Here is a 20,116-nt window from a genome sequence, read left to right as displayed (position 1 = left end):
CCAAAACTATCCCTCCACTGAATACAGGTAACAGAAGTATTAGTACAGAAAAGAAAATATTTAGCCCTGAAAAGGAGTTATCTTTTAACGGTGCAGCAGCGGTATGCAAATACTGTAACGACAACATTAAACCCTACCTAGATACCTCTTGATCCAAAACTATCCCTTAACTGAATTCAGATAACACTAATGTTTTACTAGAGACAGAAAATTATTGAGCCCCGAAAAGGACTTTCCTTTTAACAGTGCAATAGTGGTATCCAAATACTGCAAAAGCGATATTAAACCCTGCCTAGATGCCCTTAATTCAAAGCGATCTCTTCACTGCATGCAGGTTACAGTGGCTTTACTAGAGAAAGTATAAAATGTAGCCCTGAAAAGGGTTTTTCTTTTAGTAATGCAATGGTGGTATACAAGTACTACAATAGATGTCTAACAGGCGCCAAACTTGCGGAACATGACGGTCAAGCACCAGTGATACTCGATCGAGTAACACTTGTGCGCGAGCAGCCTGATGGTCAATCGAATATTGATCAGTGCCGAGCACGCTCACTCATCACTTCTACTTAACATTCAAAGCTATCTTTGATAACTGCTGTTAGAGGTAGGTACTGCCTGCATAGCACAGCTGGCATATGCTGTGTTTTAAGGGTGCTGAGCTTCTGAGCACAGTATATGCATAACTTACATTAACTAGAACACAATGGGAATTTAAAAAGAACAATTACAATGACCACTGGCCACTGAACTCACCTGCATTTACTAAAGCTGCAAACCTTAGTAGGGCCATATGACTGTGGTGATTTGTGCTGAACCATGAACAGGTAAGTTTATTATATGGAGTAGGCAGTTGTTAAGAATATTTGATATCCAAAAATTTCATAGCCAAAAATAGTACCAATGAGCAAATCTGCAAATGTTAGAATATGCAGATTTGGGAATTGTCAGTGCTGGAGATGCAAGAATGGTGGACAGTGGAATACACAGAGGATGGTCACATGCCCCAGAAGGCACAATAATGTCCCAATAAGCACCAGGCAGATGAAGATCACTGCACCTGAGTGAATTTGCATGGTGTGATAGCTGATGGCCAGGTGAGTATATATTATTATCTAATCAAACAGTAAAATATTTGAATTCAGCTGAACCAAAATTATTTTTAAAATTCTAGACAAATTCGATTAACTTCAAATTGATATGTTCATCTCTAAAACAGAGTAATAGCTACAATTCAAACTAACAAGATATTATACATCTGAGAAATTTGCATCACCTGGCTGTTTCTAATGAGGATAGTGAACAAGCCATAACCATAACAGGCTAATTAAAGTCTGAAACCTTTTTCAAAGTTATCCGAGCACACTAATCTCCGAGGGTGCCCATACTTTTGCACAAAAAATGTATAAAATGGAATATATATATATATATATATATATATATATATATATATATATATATTGCCTTAAATACAAAGAAAATGTGTCATCATTAACTTTAGGCCTTTTAGAGATCATTTCATATTTAACTTGCTTGCCGGTTCAGAATAGCAGTAATTTTGACCAGGAGTGCCAAAACTTTTAACTACGTAGACCCACTAGATTGCATGCAGATACTGTTCCTGTATGTGAAACACAAGGAATGCTCCTGACTATATTCAATTACTTGTCTGTCACTAATGACATAACTGTAGATTTACATTCAAATTCCAATGAAGTTGCATCATCTTTGGAAATACAGATGCTAAGTGAAACTTGTATCACTTAAGCTATGCTGTAACATTGATCTGGCAGATTGCTGTCATTGAAGACATGCTGTCAAGTGTACAAATGGTTTGAAATCAATATGAAACAATGTAAACGTATGGATTTTTAAAACACATATCGAGGTATATTTTAAATCAGGCAAACACATCTATTTTAAAGACACTAATACAGGTGCTTCACAGAAACAAGTCTTTCATAGTAAGCATGTATCTAAGATGAATCAAAGCCAAGTTCATAATTGTTCTTTTATAGCATACATTATACTTCTAGCTCAAATGTCAAAAACACTTGCTTTGTGCTCTTAAATCCTTGAAAAAACTGTCTACATTGATAATCCATCAATAAGATAGGTTATTAAAATGAGCTGAGTGAGGGACAAATAAAAACACCATAATTAAATGTTATCTGATCAGGCAGTGGCTGGATGTAGCCAATGTATTGAGCCAAAACTGTACAGCTCTCTACACTGTGTAATATCTATTTTTCTCTTACTTCAGATCAGACCCTATTCAAAGGAATAGGAGATTATTTGCACTATTTGTAAGTCCATTTTCTACGTTTATATGTAAGGACTTTTATCCCACTTTCACTGCTACTAAAAAATATTAATAGAAATTAGAAATACTAAAAGAATTACTCATATACAGTGGTGCTTGAAATTTGTGAACCGTTAAGAATTTTCCATATCTCTGCAAACAGTCTCTTTAGAGAGGAAGAGGACATGAACTCTGGTGCCACCTATAGGAAGTAGCAAACCTACAAGTCAATATTGACTCTCTAACAAGCGTTGTCACATGACTTAATATAAAAGCTCAAACCAAAATCTCAGTTCACAAAAACTATATTTTGAGGTACTGCCCCTCATCAGTGCAAAGTGAGAGATCCAAGGGGTAACATATATCATTGTGGAGAGTGACATGTCAACTTGACATACCAAGGTGAGGAGGCTCATAAGCCGCAATGCTCCTCTGGGAAATATGAAAATTGTCTCTTCAGAGATTAAGAGGACTAGAACTCTAGTGCCACCTATAGGAAGTAGCAATGATAAAAGTCAATATTGACTCTCTAAAGAGCCTTGCCACATGGCTTAATATAAAAGGCAAAATCTCAAATTTCCAGCCACTGTGTTTCAGGGTATTGCCTCTCGTCATTGCAAAGTGTGAGATATGGTTTGCTAGGTGAGAGGCGTATAACCAGGATCCAAGGTAAAACAGCTGACATCAACCCAACAACCTTTACCTCACTTGCCACCACATGAGGACAAGTGGTAAGAGACAGGCATAGAACTAGAATTGGTCCATCAAATAGATACATCTTTTATGGGGCAGCTGTGAGCTGCTTTTTTCAGGCTGGGAGATAGCGCTCCCTGAGTGCGTTGGGTGACACTCACTTGGCAATGAGATTAAAGCACTCAGGTACGGTCTCTCACCAAACAGTCTATTCCGGTTTATTTAGACTCATAAACCGCATGACAAACAGTTCATTATATATATATATATATATCAATGGAAAACATTCACCACTGACAGTCTGTTCCAATGGCAGACACTTCTCTGCCCGTAACCCCCTTTATCTGGGGTTACCTTCGAGGAGCTCCTGCTCCACACACTGACTTGTGTCAGTCCTGGTTCCCAGGGAAGCTGTCTAACTGGAATCACTTTCCTTGTGACCAGGACACTTCAGATAGTCCAGACCTGCAGAAGGAACAGTAATTTCCCCAACACAGTAGACATCACAGGGTCTGCAGATACAGCCTCTCCATGCGCTATTCAGGAAGTCCAGTCCCAGGTACTTCCAACACACAGGCCATGAGTCCATGGCCTCACCATGTGCTTCCAGGAATCCAGTCCACTCCAGGACAATCCAACACACAGGCCATTCGGGACCTCACATTCTGACCATTCAGGTCCATACACTCTGAACATGTGATCCAAACCCTGGTCACATTATGTATCTGTAACCACCCCCATAGGTGGGAGTTGTGTGTGGTTAGTCAGTCCCACCCAGATCTCCAACTAACCCTGTAATCCCCCCTTACAACAAAACAAACACTTGTGGAACTACAAGTACCAGAACAACAATACTGGCTTACAGCGCAGACTCCCTCTGCGACACATACCGGTCATTTACAGTCATGCCGGACCCTGTTTCACAAACCTAGTTACACCTCCATGCGTATCCTCAGGAGCCCACACAGCGCCCCCTGGCTGTAGCATGGGTCACTGCATCACACAGCTCATAGTGGTATATTTTGATTTTCCTACTTATTAAAATGGTGGACCAAAAAATGATGTGGAATTCCGCTGTATTTTTGATAATCAGCCAGGCAAAGCTGACATTTGCAGGCTGCAACCCCCAGCTGACAACTTCAGCAAAGCTGGTTTTCAAAAATAAAGGGGTCCCCACACCATTTTTTTTTTCATTATTTAAATAAATAATTCAAAAAACAGCATTAGGTCCCTCCATTTTTGACAATCAGTTGAGTTAAAGCTGACAGCTGGAGGCTGGTATTCTCAGGCTGGTAAAGGGCCATGTATATTGCCTCCTTCAGCCTAAAAGTAGCAGCCCACAGAAACCCCAGAAAAGTCACTTCCATTAGATGCACCAATTCTGGCGCTTTGCCAAGCTCTTTACACTTGCCCTGTGGCGGTGGCACTTTGGGTTCATATTTGTGGGAGTTGATGTCACCTTGGCAACGTCCTTAAATTGAAATAATGACATAGGCTCCTGCAATGAATCTAAATTATAATAAAAAAAAAACATATGCCTCACCTGTCTGTCATTTTGTGCCACACCGTAATCCATGTCTTGTAATAAACAGTTTTCAACCTGGAAGGTGCCAAAATGCGACCATCTAGGCTGAGAACCACTGATTAATAAGCTGCATCAGTGACTTGCGGTGACATCATTGAGGTTTCAGCAGGTCATTGCGTTCCCAGACGTAAATCAAATTTTTTGAAAAAATCATCAAAGCTAGGGAATTTAAATTGAAAAAGATTCAATTATTTCTACTACAGCACAGACAAATACATTATTAGAAATCAAAATCTTCACTTCAAAGGACATAATTCTTCATAAACACTTAAACACTTCATTGCAGAACTGCTTCATTATATAAACTGAGACACTAGTAACACAATCATCACTAAACAGAGAAAAGTGATTACATCAGATAAAAACAAGTTTTTTTTTCTTCTAATCCTTATATTGTAGCTGCCAAAGCGAAACGTCACTGAGTCATCACATAGTGGAAATACTCAAGCTGTAATGTTCTCACTACAGTATGTCTGGGCAGTGAGTAGTATAGAAGACAGCTCTCCAGTTACTGCTCAGGTCTGTGAGCTGCTCTATTCACTTCTACTGATCAGGGATCCCAAAAAGAAAACAGAAGTAAAGAGCGAACTCATACATACAGAACTCATACATACAATGAAACAACACATTTTATTGAAAGAATAATTAATAGCAAAGTGAAAATGAATTAAAAATTAGGAGAGTCATTGAGTGTCATAATGCCTGAAACACATGGGGTCTACAAGCAACAGTAAAGGTACCTTCACACTCAGCGACGCTGCAGCGATACCGACAACGATGTTGATCGCTGCAGCGTCGCTGTTTGGTCACTGGAGAACCGTCACACAGACAGCTCTCCAGCGACCAACGATACCAAAGTCCCCGGGTAACCAGGGTCAACATCGGGTTACTAAGCGCAGGGCCGCGCTTAGTAACCCGATGTTTACCCTGGTTACCAGCGTAAACGTAAAAAAGCAAACACTACATACTTACCTTCAGCTGTCTGTCCCCGGCGCTCTGCTTCTCTGCTCTGGCTGTGAGCGCCGGCCAGCCGGAAAGCAGAGCGGTGACGTCACCATTGTGCTTTCCGGCCGCTGTGCTCACAGTCAGTGCAGGAAAGAACAGCGCCGGGGACAGACAGCAGAAGGTAAGTATGTAGTGTTTGTTTTTTTACGTTTACGCTGGTAACCAGGGTAAACATCGGCTTACTAAGCGCGGCCCTGCGCTTTGTAACCCGATGTTTACCCTGGTTACCAGTGAAGACATCGCTGAATCGGCGTCACACACGCCGATTCAGCGATGTCTGCAGGAAGTCAAACTGAACGATATCGCTAGCCAGGACGCTGCAACGTCACGGATCGCTAGCGATATCGTTCAGTGTGAAGGTACCTTAAATGTGTGCAAAAGATGGGGTATCCAATGGTACAAAATAGTCTATGGAGCAAAAAGAACTGCTAAAATAATAATATAGTGATACATTACAGGTGCTCAAATCACAAGGAGGAAATCCTAAGTAAATATAGGCAGTGCAGCTCAAACAACCATCAGTTCACTCTGTACAGCATATAACTAATGAACGCCCAGATAGATGGAGATGAAGTACATCCTGTATCATACTGGCAGTCCCTCAGGCTGCAGAGGTAAAATGCACCATTTAGAGCCCATAGAAAAAATGAAGGCAAAGCGTCTAATGCATTACCTGACAATGAGGTGCGGCAAACCCCAAAAGCGGGTTTCACGTCAGCCTCTTAGAGGGTTATAACCCATAACATCAACATAAACATCAGGCTACCGGATACATGCTTAAAGAGACCGTCAGAAGGGCATCACAATAAAAAAAAATTATAATAACAGAATATATAGAGATTGAAAGTAGAAATTTTACCATTGCACAATGTACAAATGTTTCTAAAAATTACCCAAGGGGTCTGTATCATACACGCTGAAAGAGACCGTGATGGTGACCTCACAATACATAGGAGTCTAGTTGTGGCTCTCTCATAGATAATACTGGGGCAGTGGGTTCTGCCAAGAATTCCTGTTTATAGTAATGGGGAAGACAGGAGATATAACTGTCCTTTGTAAAATTAATCAGCCGACAGCTATCAAGTTTGTATGGGGGTCTTTTTAGTGTATTTTCTTGCTTTGGAACTGAACTATTCCACTGCTGCTTATTATGCAATTGAATAAACAGATCCTGCAATTGTCATTTAACAAAGTTACACTTTAAGAGTGTAAAGGATACTTTTTGATATGATGTAACATCTCTAAAATGAGTGGATTTAGGTAATTTAATTAATTTTTCAGCCTTCTAATATAATTTGGTGAGTATATGAACTTTTAGCTCGCGTTAACTCAATTTCCTTATGCTTTCATTTACCATTTGTTGGGGACATTACAGTGATTAGCCAAAGTCCTTCCAGATCTTAATGTTCTCAATAAATTTTAATTTAAATTGACTGTCGGTCTCTGGCCATAATAAAGTAGGCATTTGACATCTTAGTGCAAGTCTATTACATCCCATCTCAGCAAGCCATTTTACGCTGCAAAATAAACACTAAAATAAAATGTTATAAGGAGAGTAAAAATTAATAATATAGACACAGTGTTATATTCTGTATTTATCTAAACTCAGCGACAGTCAAAACTACTAACACATTTTCGGGCTGAAGGTTTTAGAAGATCATAGTGCTGAAAATGGACAATTCTGAGGTTATTGCTGTTAATGCAAATGGCAAATTAAGCTAATTACAGTGAAATATAGCTATTTGTTCATTATAAATGTTAAATCTTTATGTAGACGGACTAGTACAGTAGTGTGCAGTAGCAGAATTGCTATTTTAAATTATTTGGCTAGCAATTCATTTCACAGCTTCGATTATCCCAGGGGCTGATTTGGGACCATGTAGGTCTATAAGCAATAATGTTTATGAGTATTTGGCATCTGTATAAGGTATGTATCAAATTGTATTTTTCACCAGGTTTTTGCTTTGTAGTCTGAGAGCACCATAATGTAGGAGCATACACCCCAATTGCAGCGATGTGACCAACTAGGCTGTGTTTTGCTGTTTCAATACAATGTGTATTTGTAAGTGTATGAGCATGTATATGTGTGCATTTTTCTGTGTGTAAGTGCACTTGCCTGCATGTATATATGTGTTTCCCAATTTCTGCATGTGTGTAATCTGCAAGTGTGTGTCTGCTAGTCCATGTCTGCACACACATGTGTGCGCGTGTGTTTTCCTGTGTATGTGTGCTTCTGCATGTTTGTATGTGTGTTTGTGTTCTTCCAAAGAGGAGAAATTTTAGGAGACAGTATTGGGAGAATGTGTGAAGAAACAGTATGGTGAATGAGGGGAGTGGGGAATGGGTGTGGGAATAGAAGGGGGTTGTATGAGAAGTAGTGTTGAGCGATACCTTCCTATATCCAGAAGTATCAGTAGGGTTGAGCGACTTTTACTATTATAGGATCGGGTCGGGTTTCACGAAACCCGACTTTCTCAAAAGTCGGGTCGAGTGAAATCGGCCGATCCTATAGAAAAGTCGGGGTCGGGGGTCGGCCGAAACACGAAACCCAATGCAGTGCAACTCTCCTTCAGGCCCTGGGATCCATATTTAAGTGTAAAATAAAGAATTAAAATTAAAAATATTGCTATACTTACCTTCTGACGCGCCCTGGTACTAACCGGCAGCCTTCCTTCCTTAGAATCAGCGCGTGAAGGACCTTAGATGACGTCGCGGCTTGTGATTGGTGACGCGACCGCCCATGTGACCGCTCACGTGACCAATCACAAGCCGCGACGTCACCGAAGGTCCTTCAAGCGCTGTTTCTTAGGAAGGAAGGCTGCCGGAAAGAAGCAGGGCGCGTCCGAGGGTGAGTATATTCCTATTAGGTATATACTCACTTGAATGTTTTTTCGCGCCGATGGTCCGCTAAAACACGACGGATCCGTTGCATTACGGACGCGATGTGTGCCCATCCGTCGCGATCCATTGCTAATACAAGTCTATGGGTAAAATGCATCCTGCGAGCACATTTGCAGGATCCAGTTTTTTTCCCACAACTATGGATTGCGACGGATTGCTAAAAACGCAAGTGTGAAAGTAGCCTTAGAAACATCGGCCTTTCTATTATATATATAGATGATAAAATGAAATGAAAAAAATGGATCCGGCAGGGAAAAGAATCGGATCCGGCAAAAAAAATTGATCCAGCGGAAAAAAAACGGATCCTGCATAAAAAATGGATCCGGTGAAAAAAAAACGGATCTGGTTGAAAAAAACGGATCCTGCGGAACAAAATGGATCCTGCAGAAAAAAAGGATATGCAGAAAAAAACGGATCCTGCAGAAAAAAACGGATCCGGCGAAAAAAAAACTATATGTTTTTTTCAAAACTCGCCGGATTGTGCCTGACGGCAAAAACCTGATGTGCGAAAGCAGACAGATATATGGATAGATACATCTATGTATCTATAGATATATCTATCGATAGATATATCCATAGATATATATTAGAAAGGCCGATGTTTCTAAGGCTACTTTCAAACTTGCATTTTTAGCAATCCATCGCAATCTGTCGCTTTGGGAAAAAACGGATCCTGCAAATGTGCTCGCAGGATGCGTTTTTTACCCATAGACTTGCATTAGCGACGGATCGCGACGGATGGCCACACGTCGCGTCCGTCGTGCAACGGATCCGTTGTGTTTTGGCGCACCATCGGCACGAAAAAACATTAAATTAAACGCTCATTAAGGCCTCTTTCACAACGTGCGTCGGTACGTCGATCCGACGCATAGCGACGGACCCGTACCGATGCAAGTGTGAAAGAGGCCTTAATGAGCGTTTAATTTTTAAAAAAACAACATTGGCTCCCGCGCAATTTTCTGTGCCAGAGGTAGAAAGCCGACAGCCGGGGACCAATATTTGTAGCCTGCTATGAATATCAGCCCACAGCTGTCTGCATAGCCTTTACTGGCTATTAAAATATGGGGACCCCCCCAAAAGAAAATGACGTGGGGTCCCCTATATTTTATAGCCAGAAAGGCTACACAGACAGCTGTAGGCTGATATTCATAGCCTAGAGAGTGGCCATAGATATTGCCCCCACATATCTTGGTGTTCTCCCTATCAGCGTATTCTTTTTCTCTTTGCATTTATCATGGTTTTTTGTACGCTGTGGGATTGATCCCATCTTTATATTTGAGTTTGATCCATGGTGCCCTCCATATTCGGCATACAAATTTTTCTCTGTCCATGTCGCCATCTCATCAGGAAATTATATCTCTGCTCGTCATTCATGAGGGAATTGATGAGGTCCTGTTAGGGATACCTTGGCTAGGTTACCACTCTCCTCATATTGAGTGGTCCACAGGCAGAATTTTGGGATGGGGTGAATCTTTTGGGGGTGGACGTCAGAGGGAATGTGTTTAGGTTGCTACTACTGAGGTACCCGCTGATCTATCCTCTCTCCCCAAGCAATATTGGCCCTATGCGGATGTGTATTCCAAAAGAGCTGTGGAGACCCTTCCACCTCACTGCCCGATGACTGTCCTATTGACCTCTTGCCTGGTGCTGAGCCTCCCCGGGGTCGAGTCTATCCGTTATCCCTCCCGGAGATGGAGGCAATGTCACAGTACATCCAGGAAAATCTGGCAAGAGGATTCATTAGGAAGTCAGTGTCACCTGCATGGGCTGGGTTCTTCTTCATGCAGAAGAAGAATGGGGAACTACGTCCATGCATAGATTACAGGGGTCTTAGTGCTATCACCGTTAAGAATAAGTATCCTCTGCCCCTGATATCTGAGCTCTTTGATAGGCTTCGGGGAGCAAGGGTATTGTAATAAGATTATGCTAATGTTCTATGGAGACCAATGACGTGAGCCAGAATGAGGACAAACACGGTATATCACAGTTCATCTTCCTACATTATATACAGTATATATATCTTGAACTGTGATATACCGTGTTTGTCATCATTCTAACTCACGTCATCGGTCTCCATAGAACATTAGCATAATCTTATTACAGAATACACAAGCCTCAAAGGAAATGGAGATCACTGGGTCAGATTCTATGGAGGCGCGGGTGAAAAAGCTGTGCTCATTTGTCACAGGACTGCATGTGGAGCTTCAGGCAATTAAGACTAAGCTGGGTGCATTGGAGTCTCAAACTAATCATAATGCAAATGTGGCTGATACATCTATCCAGTCTCTAGCTACTCACCTCAAATGTGGAGACTACAGCTGTAGCTGCGGTTCCAGCCCAAGTTCCAAGTCCAGCTCCGGGTCCGGTTTTTCCCAAACTCCCACCATTCAGGTTTGGTGGAGAAAGAGAGAAATTCCGTGGGTTTCTGAATCAGCGTCAGTTGTATTTTTCAGCACGTGCAGCTCAGTTCTCAACTGAACGGGACAAGGTGTTAACAATGATAATGTTGCTGACAAACAAAGCCTTAGCCTGGGCTAATCCTCTGATTGAAACCAATGATGCATGTCTAAATTCTCTGAATGACTTTATTACTGAAATGTGTCAGATGTTCGACGATCCCAACCGAAACCTCACTGCAGAGGCTGCTTTATTAACACTTCGTCAAGGAAAGCGTCCTGTCGTGGAATATGCTATGGAATTTCGGAGGTGGGTGCTGAACACTACATGGTGTGACTCAGCAAAATATGCAGTATTCAGGAGGGGTTTGTCTGCTACGATTAAGGATGAATTGGCTTGGGGTGAATCACCTACTAATCTGACTGACTTTATAAATCATTGTATCCGGATAGATATTCGTCTCACCGAACGCCGGCAAGAGAAGTGGGCAGAATCCAACAGAACTAAGGGCAAGAACAGGCAAAAACAGGTATGCAGTCTCAGTCCTTACAGGTATTTACAAAATTAGATCTGTGGGGTGCTTACAACCTGATTCGTATTCGAGAGGGGGACAAATGGAAGACAGCTTTTAACACCACGGATGGGCATCATGAATATCTGGTGATGCTCTTTGGGCTCTGTAATGCCCCAGCCGTTTTCCAAGACTTTGTGAATGACATCTTCCGGGATATGCTCTCCACCTCAGTCATAGTCTATCTGGATGATATTCTCATCTACTCTCCAGATATTGACTCCCACCGGAGAGATGTTTGCATAATCTTCGACCTCTTACGGCAAACTCCCTCTACGCAAAGTTGGAGAAATGTGTGTTTGAGCAGGAGTCCTTACCGTTCCTGGGCTATATCATCTCCGCCCAGGGATTGGCTATGGATCCTGCCAAACTACAGGCTGTGATGGACTGGCAGGAACCCCATTCTCTTAAAGCGGTGCAGCGCTTTATGAGGTTCATTAATTACTATCGCCAGTTCATTCCACACTTCTCAACTTTGGTAGCTCCCTTGGTTGCCCTCACCAAGAAGGGAGAAAATCCCAAATTGTGGTCTGAAGAGGGCTCCAAGGCCTTTCACTCCATTAAGTCACAATTTGCTAGTGCTTCCATCCTACATCGCCCCAATGTAGATAAGCCATTTATAATGGAGGTGGATATCTCATTCGTTGGTGCTGGAGCAGTCCTTTTCCAAAAGGATGCTCAAGGTTGGAAGCATCCTTGCTTTTTCTTTTCCAAGACCTTCTCACCAGCGGAGTGGAATTATTCCATTGGGGACAGGGAGTTGCTAGCCATGTAGCTGGCCTTCTCAGAGTGGAGACATCTCTTGGAGGGGGCACATTTTCCCTTCCAACTTTTCACAGACAACAAGAATTTTGTGTACTTGCAGATAACCCAGTGGTTAAATTCTCGCCAGGCCAGATGGTCCTTGTTCTTCTCCCGGTTTCATTTCACCCTCCATTTTCTTTCCAGGGAGAAGAACATTTGTGCCAACGCTTTCTCTCGCTCCGTAAAGTCATCTGAGGAGGCGGAGGATGAAGAGCCTCGGCTTATTGTCCCCACCGAGAACCTGAGAACTGTGGCGCCGGTTTCGCTAGAGTCTGTGCCTCTGGGCAAGACTTTTGTACCATCCAGTCTGCATCTGGAGGTTCTCTTGGGCTCACTCATCCAGGGTAGGTGGACATTTTGGGTGCAAAAGGACATCTGAGCTACTGGCGAGGACATACTGGTGGCCGCATATGGCTCGTGACATCACAGACTATGTTCGGGCGTGTGTCTCTTGTGCCAAGAACAAGTCTCCTCGGCAATGGCCAGCTGGGTTGCTTTACCCCCTGCCGGTGATAGACAGGCCCTGGGAAATGGTTGGGATGGATTTTGTGGTGGGCTTACCCAAGTCTCCTAGCTGCACCATTATCTGGGTGATCACCAACCATTTTTCAAAAATGGTGCACTTGGTGTCTCTTCCACGGCTACCTTCTGCATGAGCTCTGGCAGCGTTGTTCATCAAGCATGTCTTTCGCCTACATGGTATGCCGGACAAAATTGTCAGTGACCGGGGTCCCCAGTTTGCATCTCAATTATGGAGAGAGCTTTAATGTCTACTCAGTATTGAGTTGAATCTCTCCTTGGCATATCATCCCGAGACGAATGAGTTGGTTGAGATGGCCAACCAGACACTGGTCACATATTTACAACATTTTGTTTCTGCCAGGCAGGATGACTGGGCATCCTTGCTACCGTGGGTGGAGATTGCGTTTAACAACATCGTAGCTGACTCCACCGGTCAGACTCCATTCCTCCTAAATTACTGCCAGCATCTGCATGTCCCTGTGCCCATGCCTGCGTCTTCCGCCGATTCCAGGGTGGCAGACTGGGCTGTGGAGGCATGGGACATTTGAGACCACACTCAGGATGCCATTCGGGCCTCCAAGGGGAGAATGAGGTCCTCCGCCGATGCACATCAGCGTCCCGCTCCGACCTTTGCTCCTGGCGACTTGGTGTGACTCCGCCCGTAACTTCTGGCTGCGAGTTGAGTCCACTAAATTTGCCAATCGCAACTTGGGTCCCTTCAAGGTCCTCAAACAGGTTAACCATGTGGTCTACCTTCTGGCCCTTCCTCCACACCTAGGTATCACCGACACCTTTCGTGTGTCCCTCTTGAAGCCTGTATACATGTCCTGGTTTTTGGAGTCATCTGCCAGGACATCGGGTTCGTCTACGGATGATTACGAGGTAAATGCTATTTTGGGGTGCAAGGTGGCACGTGCCAAAAAATTCTATTTGTTGGACTGGAAGGATTGTGGCCCCGAGGACAGGTCCTGGGAGCCTGCTGAGCACATTCGAGTTCCTCAGCTCATTGCTGCTTTCAAGCGTAGCGAGGCCCAAAGAGGGGGGTAATGTTAGGGGTTGAGTTCCCGCCTCTGCACAGGGGGAATCTCGGGCAATCTCTTCTGCAGTCTCCCATTCTTCTCCAGCTGCAGTGGAGCCTGCTCAGCGGAGACGTCGGTCCCAGCGTCTGGCTCAGCCTGATACTGTGCGGATGGTTGCTACTTCCTTTCCAGGCTCACCCATTGTAGCCAGTACTGGTCAGCGGCGAGCAGACGTCTCTGGGACTAAGTCCTGCTTTTCCCCTTCTGAGCATGCCCGGGGTAAGACCTCTCATTGGAGGTCAGGGGTCACATGCTCAGGTACTGTGGCAGCTCCCATTGGTCCTCTAGGAAGGTCCTGAAGTTGCTCAGGTACTGTAGCAGCTCCCATTGGTCCTCTAGGAAGGTCCTGAAGTTGCTGCAGCTATAAAAGTTTTGCATGGCCGCACAGCCATGCACTAGTATCAGCTTATGTTATGAGCTTTAGCTACTCAGTGGTCATGTCTGCTTGTGGTCAGGGTCCAGCTGAAATAAGCCACTAGAATTCCGGCACCTCCGGAAAGGAGTTTGTATGGTGAATTCAGGGCTGGCGTAAAGCCATTAGAATTATTGCTCCACCGGAGAGGAGGAGTTTGTATGCTTGCTACTCCCTGACCACTGATTGCATTTGTTCTGTTAGGCAGCTGTGTTCCCCTGTGACGCTAAGACTGTCGTCACACTAGCAGTATTTGGTCAGTATTTTACATCAGTATTTGTAAGCCAAAACCAGGAGTGGAACAAATAGAGGAAAAGTATAACAGAAACATATGCACCACTTCTGTATTTATCACCCACTCCTGGTTTTGGCTTACAAATACTGATGTAAAATACTGACCAAATACTGCTAGTGTGACGGCAGCCTAACAGGGCACAGCGTTTTCCCTTCTGTGCAACTCTGAAGTAACAGGGTTCGCTTCTACTGCCATTTTGTGCCACCATTTGCTAGAAGCACAGTGGACCCCAGGCTGCGTACGCACCAATAATAATATCTAAATATACTTGGCGCGCTCTGCCAGCCCTAACAAAGTGGAGCAAAGCCATACTTGTCCAATAAAGCAAATAAGAAAAAGAAAAAAGGTGAGCAGCACAGCCAAAGGAACGAGGGATATCTGGATGTGTACTTCAACAGCAGATGCCCGACAGCTGATCAGAGGTGCTCACATGGAACATGGAGTTGAATAGATTGTGAATCACAAAGAAGCTGCAACAGCACTCACCGATCCTGTAGTTAGACAGTCCTTTATTCAAGCATGTGAGAAAACATCTTCACGGCTCGGAGGTGTGCAATAATAACAGGAGTGTGCAGGGGTTGACGACGGCCGTTTCGCGCTGTGAATAGCACTTCTTTGGGTCCATTCCCGTAAAAGTGCTATTCACAGCGCGAAACGGCCGTCGTCGACCCCTGCAAACTCCTGTTATTATTGCACACCCCCGAGCCGTAAAGATGTGTTCTCACATGCTTGAATAAAGGACTGTCTAACTCCAGGATCGGTGAGTGCTGTTGCAGCTTCTTTGTGATTCAAAGCCATACTTGTAAATAAAATAAGGTGGATAAGGGATAGACGTACACATTGACATTATCACCTGCATGATTTCATAAAATGTGGTATAAGAAATACCAGTTGTAAGCTGTGTTATCTTTGTATCTGGATGATATATATGCAATGTTGAATTGCTGGACAATACAGAGATTAATCTGCTGCTAACAATTTCTCTCTGTTAGTCTCTCTCTGATGCAGGAGAACTACAGTACTACAGAACTACGATCCTCATTAGCGCGAAACACAGGTTATCCTGCTCTGCTAATCTGTGGGGGGGAAGGAAGAAAGGTAGTCAATTCATCTGCCGCATACAGTATTATCACAGCATATATATATATATATATATATATATATATATATATATATATATCAGTGACACAGACACATATAAATATGTATGTATATATATTACATAGTTAGATAGAAGAAAAGCCGCCAGCTCCACAGCCACGTAGTGTAAAATCACTGCAGGAGCAATAGGTGGATTACATGCAGTAAATACAAATAAAATAGGTGGATTTACAGATGTCAGTGATAAATACAATTAGTACAGTGCGTGTGCAGCTTACTGTACGTGTATTTAATTAATAAAAGATTATTTTTCTGAAAAAATGGCGTGAGCTTCAGCATAATTTTCCTAACTAGCAGAGGGAAAACTGATGGCTGGGGGCCGATATAGCCTGAGAAAGGGATAATACCCATGGAACTTATCAAGCCATCTGAAAGGTCCTGCGAGTTCACGGCCTATTAATTCACTTCACCTTTCTGATTCAACGTGAGCGCCCGTGGAAAAATTTCCCATGGCACTCTTGCTGATGTCATATAGGTGAAGTGAGTTCATTGGCTGTGAACTCACAGGACCTGTCAGATGGCACAGCGAGCAGGAGAACTTTCTCATGCTCGCTGTTCCCTCAGTCAGGAAATAGCAGTTCACAGGCAGACACTGAGCACATGGTGATCGCATGATCACATCATACAGCTGGACATCCTGCCATCTAGATGCAGCAGAGCTAGATCCGTCATGGGAAAAATGAATTAAAATCATCACTGCGGAAAGGTGAGGAATATTGGTGTTTGGATTTTTACTTCCGTTGCAGATGACAAGGGCATTGGGGAATGGGCAAGATCGTAACTATTGTTTAATGAAAATTATTAAAGGAGTCTGTGTCTTTCTTTCAATTAAAGCACTTTTTTCTGGGTGTCTATTATATACAATGTGGCTATGAGGTTAGTAATGGGGGAATCTTATTGACACCTCTCCATTACTGACCTCGGGGCTTGATGTCACTGCCACCCAACTATCACCCCACTTGCCACCGCCACATGGCAAGTGGGAAAAGCTAGGCTAAGTGCCAGAATTGGCGTATCTTAGACGTGCACCTTTTCTGGGGCAGCTTAGAGCTAATATTTTATCTTGGGGGACAATATCCATGGCCCCTTCTAGGCTATTAATATCAGCCCGCAGCTGTTTGCATAGCCTTTGCTGGTTATTAATTACTAGATTGTGGCCCGATTCTAACACATCGGGTATTCTAGAATATGCATGTCCCCGTAGTATATGGACAATGATGATTCCAGAATTTGCGGCAGACTGTGCCCTTCGCTGATTGGTCGAGGCAACCTTTATGACATCATCGTCACCTGGCGGCCTCGACCAATCAGAGACTCAGGATGTCTACGTCCTTTATGACATCATCGTCGCCTGGCGGCCTCGACCAATCAGAGACGAGGGATTTCCAGGACAGACAGACAGACAGACAGACAGACAGAAAGACGGAAAAACCCTTAGGCAATTATATATATAGATAGAGGGACACTATATCCCCATGTGGATCAACAAGAAACTATGGAGGAGCAGACACCCTCGTATCGCCACCGACATCTGAGGCTTCTTCATGGAAAGTGTCTGCTTCTGATTGCATGTAGTGTGTATATACTGTGTGTCCATAAAGTCATGGTGCACTTTTGGCCTGTCACAGGATCTATTTATAGTTTACATTTTGGCACCCTTTCTCTGACCCAATCATATCAGACCTGTTCATGCGGAGAGATAGCAAGAACCAATCAAACAACACAAACTCATTTAAGATGTTGCTGAGCCTCCAGTCAGATTAACCCCTGATAAACTGAACTCTGATTAAGTGACGAGTCTGTAGAGGCTATACGGGATAGCTACCTAAGGAGCCCTATAAAATCTGTGCATGCGTGAGCTCGACAATTACACCTAAGCAAGACTACAGTTCATAATGTGTTAAAGAAACAGCTCTGTTTTGTGGGGTACAAATTGCAGCTGTTGCATGCCATCAAACCGGCGGATAGACCCAAATAATTCGCGTTTGCTACAGATATGCTTCATGAGATCAACAATGATGCAAGATTTTTGCAGAAGACTGGGTTAGCGATGAGGCGACCTTCCATATCTGTGGACATATTCATCACCATAACGTCAGAATATGGGCTGCTGAACATCCTCATGCCTACGTTGAGTATGAACGTAACACCCATAAAGTGAACGTGTGGTTTGGCCTGATGCATGATAAGGTGATAGGCCCATTTTTTTTCGCGGAGCGGTCTGTGACAGCAAACACGTATCTTGGGTGGTCTTCCACATTACGCCACCATTGTTCGTGAGTTTCTGGATAAAACATTCTCTAGGCGGTGGATAGGCTGGGGTTCTGTCAAGCCATGGCCACCACAATCCTCGGATCTGACACCCTTCGACTTTTACTTTTGGGGTTATATGAAGCAACATGTGTACATTGAACATATCAACATTAACCATTTAAAACAGAGATTCACAGACGTTATTCACTGTGTTACACCAGACGTCCTTACCCGTGTGTGACAAGAACTTCACTTTTTTCTACTGTTGTAAGGAGCCTTCTGAGACTGCTGGCTGGGGATGCGTGCAGTCTGTTGAGGTATTGTGTTTGGTGCTGTTCCAATATATACATATATATATATATATATATATTTTTTTTTTTTCTTTTTTTGTTAAAATAAGACACATTGAGATCTTTACCTGACCTCGGACCGGATAGTACGTCCGAGGTTAGAAGCCCTACTTTGATGCAGGGCTCCGGCGGAGAGCCCGCATCAAAGCCGGGACATGTCAGCTGTTTTGAACAGCTGACATGTGCCCATAATAGGCGCGGGCAGAATCGCGATCTGCCCGCGCCCATTAACTAGTTAAATGCCGCTGTCAAACGCAGACAGCGGCATTTAACTACCGCATCCGGCCGGGCGGCCGGAAATGACGTCATCGCCGACCCCGTCACATGATCGGGGGTCGGTGATGCTTCTCCATTGTAACCATAGAGGTCCTTGAGACCTCTATGGTTACTGATCGCCGGTAGCTGTGAGCGCCACCCTGTGGTCGGCGCTCACAGCACACCTGATTTTCTACTACATAGCAGCGAACAGCAGATTGCTGCTATGTAGCAGAGGCGATCGAGTTGTGCCAGCTTCTAGCCTCCCATGGAGGCTATTGAAGCATGGCAAAAGTAAAAAAAAAAAGTAAAAAAAAATGTGAAAAAAATAAAAAAATATAAAAGTTTAAACACCCCCCTTTCGCCCCAATCAAAATAAATCAATAATAAAAAAAAAATCAAATCCACACATATTTGGTATCGCCACGTTCAGAATCGCCCGATCTATCAAAGAAAAAAAGCATTAACCTGATCGCTAAATGGCGTAACGAGAAAAAAAATCAAAACGCCAGAATTACGTTTTTTTGGTCGCTGCGACATTGCATTAATATGCAATAACAAGCGATTAAAAGCACGTATCTGCATCGACTTGGAATCATTAAAAACGCCAGCTCGGCACGCAAAAAATAAGCCCTCAACCGACCCCAGATCATGAAAAATGGAGACGCTACATGTATCGGAAAATGGCGCAATTTTTTTTTTTTTTTTTTAGCAAAGTTTGGAATTTTTTTTCACCACTTAGGTAAAAAATAACCTAGTCATGTTAGGTGTCTATGAACTCGTAATGACCTGGAGAATCATATTGGCAGGTCAGTTTTAGCATTTAGTGAACCTAGCAAAAAAGCCAAGCAAAAAACAAGTGTGGGATTGCACTTTTTTTGCAATTTCACCGCACTTGGAATTTTTTTCCCGTTTTCTAGTACACGACATGGTAAAACCAATGATGTCGTTCAAAAGTACAACTTGTCCCACAAAAAATAAGCCCTCACATGGCCAAATTGACGGAAAAATAAAAAAGTTATGGCTCTGGGAAGGAGGGGAGTGAAAAACGAACACGGAAAAAGAAAAATCCCACGGTCATGAAGGGGTTAATGAGAGGTAACACATGACCGCTGAGCACAGGAAGAGCTGCAGGCAGGCACCGGCAGCCAGAACGAGATGCAATGCCAGCACCCATGGCACGCAGGTAGGTGAGTATGATTTTTATTTAAAATAGGAAACATGCACACATGGATAGGGGATAAGGAGGCATGCATACAGGGGCAGAATGGGGGAGGAATGCACACAGGGACTAAATGGGGGAGGCATGCAGACAGGGGCAGGAACGGGGAGGCATTCATACCAGGACAGGGAAGAGGGAGGCATGCATACAATGACAGCAACAGGGGAGGCATGAAGACAGGGATGAGGAATAGTAATGAGCGAATAGCATTCTTGCTCGGGTCTCCCCAAGCATGCTCAGGTGATCTCCGAGTATTTGTTAGCGCTCGGAGATTTATTTTTTGTCAACGCAGCTGCATGATCTATGGCTGCT

This window comes from Ranitomeya imitator, chromosome 1 (assembly GCF_032444005.1).
Source record: "Ranitomeya imitator isolate aRanImi1 chromosome 1, aRanImi1.pri, whole genome shotgun sequence".
Taxonomy (NCBI): domain Eukaryota; kingdom Metazoa; phylum Chordata; class Amphibia; order Anura; family Dendrobatidae; genus Ranitomeya; species Ranitomeya imitator.
Note: the sequence above shows the minus strand (reverse complement) of the source record.